Genomic DNA, 11,233 nt, shown 5'->3' with positions numbered 1-11,233 from the left:
ATGTCCACTATCAAGAAAACAAATAATAACAAATGCTGGGGTGGATATGCCTAAATGAGAACCCTACCACACTGATGGTAGGAATGTAAGCTGGTTCAACCACTCTGAAGGCAGTATGGAGGTTCCTCAAAAGACTAAACATAGAACTCCCTTAAGATCTAGCAATCCCACTCCTCACAGTTATCCAAATGATCTCAAACTAGGGCACAATAAGCTACCAGAACAACTATGTTCATTGCAGCATTGTTTACCATAGCTAAGATATGGAGCCAACCCAGTTGCCCCTCAATAGATGAATGGATCAAGAAAATATGGTGTATTTACAGAATGTAATTTTATGCTTCTATCAGAAAGAGTGGCGTAGTCCCTTTTGTAAGAAAATGAAAAGACTTGGAAGAAATCATACTAAGTTAATCAAGTCAGGCCCAAAGAAACATGAGCTCTATGATTTCCCTCACTTACAATGAGTAGCAATGGCCTATTACTCCTGAAAGTGGATTATAGTAGCACAGAAGTTATGAATATATACATGACCATACGAAATGATGCTAATTGAAATGAATGCCAATACATAGAAACGCAGGTCTTCTTTTGTTTAGTTGTCAAGCTTGATGTTACCAATGTACTGCAGATAGTTCATTCTTCTTACTTTATGTTATTTTTCTTCTCCTAGGGTTTTATCCATGGCAATTCCCATCTGTGATTCTGGTACCCTGAATTCTGTATATTCTGTTAATGAATCTGGGAAAGTTAAATGGATTTCTTTTTTACTATGTTGCAACTGTCTTTTACATTTCAAGTACTTAACAAAAAGAATGTAAGACAATCACGGCCAGTGGTACACACTTGTAACTCTAGCTGTGATCTGAGGAAAGTGGATTATAGCTAGACCAGTTTAGAATAATCTGTGAAATTTTGATCTCCAATTAACTATTCAAAATCAAGAAGTAAAGGTTGGCTCAAGTAGTACTCGCGGCTACCCTTGAGTTAAAAAACTAAAGGTCAGCTCCCTAAGTTCAAGCTCCATTATTCACACACACACACACACACACACACACACACACAGTTACCCTTGAAAAAAAAAGCTAAAAGTCAACTCCTCGATTTTGAGCCCAAGTATTTACACACACACACACACACACACACACACACACACACCACACACATACACACAAACACATTTTATCTCAAAAATAGCCAGTGACCAGGAAACAAACAAGATGATATTTTTCTTTGTTTTCTTTCATTTTTGTCATGTTTATTCATTTATCTCTCTTTGAGAAGTTAAAGGGGTCATTTTAAAAGAGAGACATGAACATGTTCAACAGTGGTATTCAATTGGTACTATATTGAAAAGACTTATGCAACTTGTTTGTGGGGAAAGACGGGAAAATGAAGAGATGAAGGGAAAGGGTAACATAATCCAAAAAAAAAAATGCACTCAGGGAAGTAGAGCTGTGGCTCAATATGAGTGCTATTCCTTCAGCAAAAGATCTCAGAGACAGTGCTCAGGCCTTGGTTCAAGACTGATTACTGACTGAAACAAAAACATATACAAAGGAAATGTAGTCATTACCACACGTATGAAACTATCTCCTCTACAGTAAAATAATGATAAGAAGAAGGAGAAGAAGAAGGAGGAGGAGGAGGAGGGAGGAGGAGGAGGAGGAGGAGGAGGAGGAGAGGAGGAGGAGGAGGAGGAGGAGGAGGAAGAGGAGGAGGAGGAGGAGAAGGAGGAGGTGGAAGTTAATAAAACCAAACCAGTGAGAGAGAAAAATTGAGAGAGCAAGGGAAGGGGTGATATTTCAAAAAAGAAATATATCCATACCTGACTTATATGACTATAAACTCTGTGTACACATATTTGTAATTATAATACAAAGAAAAAAACAGAAATATAGTTCTGGAGGCATAACTCAAATGGAAGATCTGACTAATAAGTATGTGATACCAAGTTCAAAACCCATTATCAATTTCCCCTTCAAAAATGGCTCTTCTCATCATGTGTGCTTTCCCTAGCTTATGAAAAGGGGTGCAAACAGTTAAAGAGAGAGCAAAATAAGCTATCTGACACAGAACTGTGCTTTTAAAGAGCAGTACTTGCTAGAACACGTGTTGACTATAACAGATGATGACTCCATGTTTTCTGAAATAAATAGACCTAGTCGAACTTGAATACAGGCTCCACTGTATACGAGATAAGGACTCAAAATTAACTAAACTCTCTGGGGCTCAAAGTCTTCATAGTTAAAGTGAGCATAACAATACAAATCTCACATTATGAGATCTGGATGTCATCAAACCTGGAGTGGGTTTTATCTTAGGTGTGTGTGAAACACTCAAAAGCTGCTGGAAGGAGTATAAACTGGCCTGATGTTTACTATATTACTTAACAGTAAAACAGCAACTATACAGACTCATGGCTGTTTTCTCATGCTGAGAAAAGAGGATCAAGGTTCTAAGCCAGAACAGGAAAATGGATCAGACTCATCTCCATTGACAGCTAAAAAAGCTTGAGGTGGAGTTTGGTTCAAGTTGTAGAAAGCAAAAATCTCAGGAACAGTGTCCAGGCCCTGAGTTCAAACCCTAGGACCAGCACAAGCACACACGCACACCACACACACACACACACACACACACACACACACACACACACACCACAAAAACACATACACAAACACACACAATTTTGTATGTTCCTATCACCCCACTTAACAATACTTTCCCACTTCCAAGCTCACAAGTTGTTGTTGTTTTGTTTTGTTTTCAAAGGGACTTGCTGTGTAGCTCAGGTTGCTCTTAAGCTTACAATCCTCCTGGGTGCTGTGATTACAGGCATGTCTACCATAATTGGCTTCACTCAGTAACTCTATAATATTTTTTGCAAGAAATTCATTCATACTCATGAAGATATGTGGCTTAAAGTTGTTCATATTAATATTCTAATGTACAAAATGTAAATAATATAGCTGGACATGGTACTATACTACCACATGGTAATGCCAGACAGAAGTAGGAGTTGCGGAAAGCCAGACTTACACTGCAGAATCTTGTCTCCAAGGAAAGAAATTCTGTAAATATAAATCTATTCTGAGACATACAATATGTTAAATTTATATAATGAAAAAAATAGATTATTTTTAATGGAAATAAAATCTTGGCAGAAAATTTGAAAACATGTATATGTATATATATTTAAATTTGGAGAAATAAAATTTCAAGTGGTATTATCTGTATTTTTCAGTCTGTCACCTACCGATTTACTGACACATTGATTTCTGTTTAGTCTTCACAAAACACTGTTCTCTCACATAAGTACAAAAAAACTGCAAAACAAAAAGTACAAAAAGTGCATTATCATAAATGCAAATGTAGTTTATTCCCTACCATAATAATTTGGAGAAAACATGCATTAAGTTAATGGCATTGAATACTGCTCAAGAAGGGGAGTCAAAGAGAATGTAGATTATGTGTTTGTGTGTGTGTGTTTGTTCCATGAGTAAATAATGGAGTCAGAAGTAGACCTAATATTCCTGTTTAGTCTTTTTGCTCAAAGCTGACACTCTACAATGAGAGCTACATCTCCACTTCTGGATTTTGGTTTCTCAATTGGAGAAATATCTCAGATTTTTCTGCATAGGCTGCTTTAAACCAGGATCCTCTGATTTTTACCTCTAAAGTAGCCAGGTTTTAAAATATGAGCCATAGGTGGACAGCAACTACATTAATATTTTTTGCATGTTTGAATGAATTTTAGAGTAAGACATATATGTTACTTTTGAGAATGTAGGAAAATAGTAATTAATATTTAAGAGATCATAAAACATACAAACCTGAACATAGAATTTAGCTGAGAATAGAATGGAATAAATCAAAATTACCTATGATAGTTTTCAGTCTGTGCACAGAAATGATTGCATTGTTGGAGTCCAAGGCCATCATATAGCTTAGCCCCAGCTGGCTGCTATGCTCATGAGGCCAGCTAGTGATATTCACAAGAATGTGATGTTGTTGGATGGCAGGGATCAGCTTCAAGTTCAGAGATCAATACCTATTGATCTCAAACCCTGATATTTTGAAATACATTGTACTTCCATTATCACAGCTTTTCCTGAATTCCTAGAACCTAAAAAAAGTTTCAGCTTTACTTAGTATTTAACATTTCTTTTTTTCTCTCTCTTTTTGTCGTTCGTGGGGCTTGCACTCTGGGCCAGGGCATGATCCCTGAGTTCTTTAGCTCACAGCACCACTTTTGTGTTTTATGGTGGTTAATTTGAGATAAAAGTCGGATGAAATTTCCTGCCTGGGCTACCTTTGAACTGCGATCCTCAAAAGCAGCTTCCTGAGTACCTTGGATAATAGACACGAGCCACTAGTTTAACCCATTTCTTACTCTATCCTCAAACCTGGTTAACCAGAAACCTAATCCAAATCACATTCTGATTTAACACCAAATGGCTAATGTAAGGAAAATTGTCTAGATTCTATTCAATCGTACATTTTTTTGGCTTCTACTTCTTATTGGAAAACTAAAATTTACCTTAAAGCTTATCCTTCCCTAAACCTAACCGGAACAAAAATGTACCTCACACTTTAAACCAAATTTTATCTGAATGTTTAAAGTAACACAGACTGGTTTCATTCATTCTTGCCATTCATTCCTCTTAAAATAAGTGGCAGTTTTACACAATGTCTGACATGTTTTTCTCATCCTAATCCGCTCTAACTGGCACACCTTGCCTAATCCTAAGCATACATATAACTGAATCATCATGTTAATAACAAGCCACTTTTTCATATTTATCCCAACTCTTGCTCAGCGTGGAGGTCTAAATTTTACTTGCATTTTGAACATAAATTTTAAGTGTTTTTCTATTTCTTGTCAGGTTTTATTGTTCATTAATTTTTAAAAATTTTATTTTGTTGAAAAGATGCTTTAAAGAGGGATTAGTTACATGTGTAAGGTAAGGAGTACGTTTCTTGTTGAGCATTGTTACCCACTTCTTTCTTGTTCTCCCATTATTCCATCCCTCCCCACTTCCCTTACCCCTCCCTCCCCTGGTGTAAACTTTATTTTCAACATAGTGTCATGTGAGTATCATTGTTGCAATGGGTCATCCTGTGATGAACCTAAATTTTCTATTTCTCTAATCCTAATTCTAATTCTGTTTGGCATCCTAACCATAACCATAATAATAATGATAGCTCAATTCAAAAGTTAACAAAAAATATTTGGGTTTTTATTCATCCTATTAATTCAATGTATATCTTGAATTAACTTGCAGTTTAGCTTAAATCTTCCAAATTAGTTTATATGCGCATATATAAAGTTGTAATTTTATGTGAAAAACAGAATACCTTTGGAGGAAGGAGTAATGAGAAGGATATAGAGGGAGTATAATCAAATATGTTAAATATATTATGGAATTGTCACTTCTGACAATTAATATCTATTAACACAATAACTAAAAATTAATAAAGAACACACTGCCTTCTAGAGTTCTTTAAGAGAGCCATAATCTGTCTTCTGAAAAAAAAACAACAACAAACTCGTGTTAGATAAACTTTGTCCATGCATAATTTATATTGTTTGCCAATTAGTTAACTTAATGAATAAAAATTTATCGAATAAAATTCCTTGACAAAATATATAAAACACTTACTTAGCAATTGTTTGAGAAAAAGTTTTTGTCATGAGTTTTAAGAAATGGAATTGCTATTTCCCTACAAAGCAATGAATTAAGTTTACTAATCTAGTATTTGTAGTAAGTTTAGAGAACATAATTGGCATGAAAAACAACTAAATATACATCTTGTTTCTTGAATGAGTGATATTTTAAACATTGTCTTTTATTCAAATAAATACCTAAGTTTACATTTCAAAATAAGTGCAATTTTATCTCCTTTCAGAATAAGTACTTACCCTGCAATTAAATGTACTAGCATATTCAGGTATTTAAAAGCTAAATTTTCTATGTTTGTTATGTAGCTCTACATATTCAGAATGACATGATTTTTTTATTCATAAATGTCTAACCTCAGATTTTTGCTTCATCAATATAAATTTTCTCATGAGGTTGTAGTGAGGGCTACAGTAACCAGAATGATCTAAACCATTTCCTGAATTCTAAATTTTAAATAAAATCATTTTTAAGCTTTGATAATATCATTTATAGTCTCTTCAGAGAAATTAAGCTAAAACAAATGATACTTTTTAAACATTTCACTCACATTTTAAAGAATATTAACATAGGTCAAAAAGAGACTAATTACTTCAGACTCATCATATTTAGTGATCTTAGTGTGAAGAATGTAGAGAGTAGAAGGTCCTTATACTCAATAAATAGTATTGGCTAAATTAAATCATATATCTGGATTTCTTAATTGGAGGTTAATCACATAGAGACAGGAAAATAATAAAAAATTTACTTTGGTTTCAACAGAAAAAGATATTTGTGCATGTACCACAGTTGCTTTATTAGTTTGTAGTTGAACACTGGACTTCGATTTATATCTTGGCTGTTGTTGTGAATAATGTGAATAACAATGAACTACAGATATATTTATGAGTTACCCAGAGAGAAATATTCACATGATTGGTGGGTCAGATGATATTTCAACTTAGGATTTCTTTTTTTTTTTGGGGGGGGGGTCCGGTAGTGGAGCCTGAACTCTGGGCCTGGGCGCTTTCCCTCAGCTCTTCAGCCCAAGGCTAGCGCTCTACCACTTGAGCCACAGCGCCACTTCCCCCTTTTTCCTTTTTGCTTATGTGGTGCTGAGGGATCAAACCCAGGGCCTCGAGCATGCAAGGCAAGCGCTCTACCACTGAGCCACCTTCCCAGCCCAGGATTTCTTTAGAAAACTGCATACTACTTTCTACAATGAGAACACTAACCTGTATTTTGACTAAGAGTATAGAAAATTTCCTTTTCTCCACAGTGTCGCCAGCCAACATTATTACCTTTTGAGTTTTTTTAAAGGGTAGGTTTTTACTGTGTGCAGTACCCAAGACTGGCCTTATACTCAAGTCCTTTTACTCCAACCTCCAAACACTTGGAATTACCAGCCTTTACCACCACACCTGGGTCCTTGGATATTTTTGATAAGAGTTATAATAGTTACACAGTAGTATTATAGTAATTTTGAATTGCATTTCTCTAATGACTTCTGCTCACAAAGCATTCAGCCAACATAGACGTTTTATTAAATACAAATTTGTAAATCCACAGGAGATTTTCAGGGCTTTTTGGAAAACATGTCTATTCAGAATTTTTGTCCATTTTTAATCAAGTTTCTTGTTAATCTCATCTTTAATCTCTCTATAGCAAATCAATAATTAATTCAAGGTAGTAGAAAGGAAAAAATTAAGCAGCTCCTAACATTTAAAATTTTTTTAATAACATGATATTGCTTAAATCATTTTCTGTTGAGGCTTGAGACTATATAACTCAATTTAGTTAGACCTTTTACAAGACTATATATAATTTATTTATTTTACTTTGTTCTTTCCAAAGGCTGCATGACTAATTTCACTTGGTTTCTTTCAGTTTCATGTAGTTCAGATTTCAAAATGAAGAATAAATGGAAGGAAGCAAACAAAAAATATATTTCCCCTCATCTGATGATGCCTCTACAAGAATGAGGAAAGTGTTGATCCTTCTAAGGACCTAGGATAGAATATCAAAAAGACAATTTATTTTTCCAGGTCTTCCTTACCTTTGCGATGTAACTTAAATGATGTAAAACACAATATACTGCTCAGATACTTTTATGTTCTATCAGTTTTGCACATTTTCATATGGATTTCACCTCTGTCTACAACATTTCTTCATCATTCTGACCCTGATACTTTTACACTATCACGACATAAGATAACCAGTTTGTTTTACAGCATGAGAAGTTATCCATCTGGCTTCCTTGGAAGCAGAGCATGGTCAATAGATATTACTTCTGGTTGCTCACACTACATGTAATGGTTTTTGTACTACTTATCATATTCTATTTGGTATTTAAAAAAGAATGCTGGCTAAACTCAAAGCTCATTCATAGGTTTATGTTAAGTGTTTCACAAGTCTTATTCTCTTAATTCTTAAGATAACATTCGCTATAATGCTGATGTTATTACCATTGTAGTGTTGGGAAAAATTGTAGTTAAAGACACTAAGTGCATGGCCCAAAGACACACACAGTGAGGAAGGAAATGAGTCAAAGTTTCCAAAAGTCTTTCAGTAATACCAAAAAGGTGGGTAAAATCTCTCCATTCTCTTACACTCTCAATTCAATATTCATTTTGTCCAAGAAATAATAGCATAGCAAATATTGCCCTTGGTGATTGTTTTCTATCACATTTTGTCTTCAACACAGAATGTGTTGGTGACATTGGGTTATCATACACAGAGCTGAGCTTACAAATTGAAGTCCGAAGACAGCCAAATTTCTTCTGTCACACAGTTCCAGTTTCATTTTTAAAAAGTACTACAACTTTTAAATATCATCACTTACTATCTTTTAACAATCCCCAAACTGACATATACTCACTTCAAAAGGCTTTCAAATTAGGAGATCATAAAACAGGCCCCCATGAAGTAAATTTTCTTTTATTTTTTAAAATTGTTCTAAAAGCCTTGTGCTGGCTGGTCACACCTATAATCCTATCTACTCTGAATATTTGCTCTGGAGTCTGATTTCTGTGGATAACACTTGGGAGCCAATCAGGGCCAAAAAAAAAAACTTCATGAAATTATTTTTCAAAATGTTTAATGAACTAGCAAAGAGCCAGGAATTGAGATGTAGCTTATATAGTAGCTCACCAATCTAGATAGGAAAGGCCTAGCAAGACCTTGAAGCCCTGATTTTAAACTCTGAGCACGCCAATATACATTTATGGCGTGTGTTCACATGCTCACACGTGTTTCCTTGAGCGCTGCCTTACTCACACACACACACATTTATTCAAATTACCGTCATATCAGTGTTCTGCATTAATTTCTTTGTTAACGATATTATATGGGTAAAATACAGGAAATAAACTCTTCCATCTCAGAACATTTTTATATGTTTTTTATTGTAATAATACTGTGCACAGGGGTCACATTTACAAGGACAAGGAAACTAGTACATTTCCTAACAAGCATTGTTACCTCCTCCTTTATATTTCCCATACCATCCCTTCCCTCCCACCTCCACAAGTATACTCCCCTCCCTCTTCCTTCCTCCGCCTAAATTGTAAAGTTCATTTTTCAACATAGTGTCTTGTGCATCTCATTGTTACAATGGGTCAACCTGTATCCCTATTTGAGCATTTTTTCCCTTCCCCTCCCCAAATTAGAGAAGCATACATACAAGATGTAAGTGCACCAACTTCAAATACAGAGAAAACAGGGGTTTTATCGTGGGGAGAAACATACAAAAAAACAAAAAATTGACATCACACATTATAAGTACCTGAGAAACAATAGCAAGAAACAAAAAACCACTTGTGTCCCTATTTTGGGGTTCAATTTCTTTAACATCATTTTATCTGGTTATATGCACATATCTTTTGAACTTTTCTGCTTATCCCAGACATACATTTGTTATTGAAAATAAGGGAAATCATGGGACCTATGTTTCTTTGGACTTGGCTTACTTCAGTCAATAAATTTTTTTCCAAGTCTTTCCATTTCCTAACAAATTGGGCGATGTCATTCTTTCTGATGGAGGCATAGAATTCCATTGTGTAAATATACCATATTTTCTTGATCCATTCATCTAATGGGGGCATTTCTTTTGGATTCATATCTTAGCTATCATAAATAATATTGCAATCAACATAGTTGTGCTGGTAGTTTTAGTATGGTCTTGTTTATGATCATTTGGGTAAATCCCCAAAAGTGGGATTACTGTGTCATACGGGAGTTTTATGTAGAGTCTTTTGAGGAACCTCCATACTGCTTTCCAAAGTATTTGAACAAGTTTACACTCCCACCAAGAATGCAGTACGATTCCCTTGTGACCACACAACTTTCAGCATCTGTTGTTGTAAAAATATGGAATGCTACACAAATTTTCATGACATACTTGTGCAGGGGGCATGCTAATCTTCTCTGTATTATTCCAATGTTAGTGTATGTGATGCTAAATTGAGCACAGAACATTTTTTATATAGAAAGTATAATTTTTATTGATTTTATTAAACTAGACAATTCAACAAAATTAAGTTCAAAAGAATTGTTGTGAAATTTTAGAATCATATATTTCTTACATAAGCACACATTTAGGAATAAAATCAAGATAGACATGCCAAAAACAAAATAATTCCAGATATTTGTAGTTCAAGAGATGTGTAGGAGGAGGAATTCAATTATTCTATACAAGGCACCTGTCAAAATGAACATTGCAGCAAGTGTTTAGGTTTGTTAAAAGTTTTAAGGTTTTAAATATGCTTAATCTTGGGATTTTGCTTATATATGCCCAAAATAGGACCGTTTGGCAGGTATAAAACTTTTCTATAAAGTATTTAATATTTATGGTAACAGACATTAAGTACTAAGTATGTACATTTCAGAGTTTATGGAAACTTTATTAATGAGAAGTTGCAAAGTCTTTGTGTAAAGAAGCAGAGTGAAGAGTTAAAACTTTAACTATACAGTTTCTGTTAAAACTTTAGGGATTCCTTACTTTATTTGATAGCAAGGAATAAATGATGATATAAGCCATAATGTACGCATGTATGTTACTATTCACACACATACATATACACACGTATACATGCACACATGGAGAAAGACACATAATTACAGCCAACACAAGTTTCAACAGTTGTTGAATATGCCTTAAACTGAATACTAGAAACAATATATGTCGAAGATGTATTTGTCTCTAAGAGTTCATTTACCACTCCTCTTATCTCTTAAAACTGGTAGTTTTAGAGAGATTTGACTTACAAAATGCAGTACAAGTGATAGCAAGTCACTTGGAAACCTCAGTAAGTATGTCATATGGTGTCTCCCTGCTCCTCAAGGATTGCTTACTCTTGTAGACACTTTCAACCACCAATTTAGCCGGAGAATACCCTGGTAAAGAGTAAAGTTATAAGGCTTTAAATGGCATCCTTACTTGAGCTCTTTTTCCAACAACCAGCATGAATTTGTAGGCAGATGAGTGAGTCCTCAAAAAATTGGACTCTACATATATATTTAACTGACCCATGTGAAAATTCCTATGTGAGAAATGCTGACTGAGGTCTTGCTGA

The 11,233-nt window shown here is 34.7% G+C and overlaps 1 non-coding gene across 1 annotated transcript; it reads right to left on the bottom strand.

The window, feature by feature from the left end:
• Window positions 1-10,022: 10,022 nt before the first annotated feature.
• LOC122095495 lies at window positions 10,023-10,129 on the bottom strand. Its single transcript, XR_006145156.1, has one exon. It is a non-coding gene; the product is annotated as a U6 spliceosomal RNA (small nuclear RNA).
• Window positions 10,130-11,233: the final 1,104 nt, after the last annotated feature.

The sequence above is a fragment of the Dipodomys spectabilis genome, unplaced genomic scaffold (assembly GCF_019054845.1).
Source record: "Dipodomys spectabilis isolate Male_0828 unplaced genomic scaffold, ASM1905484v1 ptg000354l, whole genome shotgun sequence".
Classification (NCBI taxonomy): domain Eukaryota; kingdom Metazoa; phylum Chordata; class Mammalia; order Rodentia; family Heteromyidae; genus Dipodomys; species Dipodomys spectabilis.
Note: the sequence above shows the minus strand (reverse complement) of the source record. Positions and strands in the feature narration are given on the sequence as shown.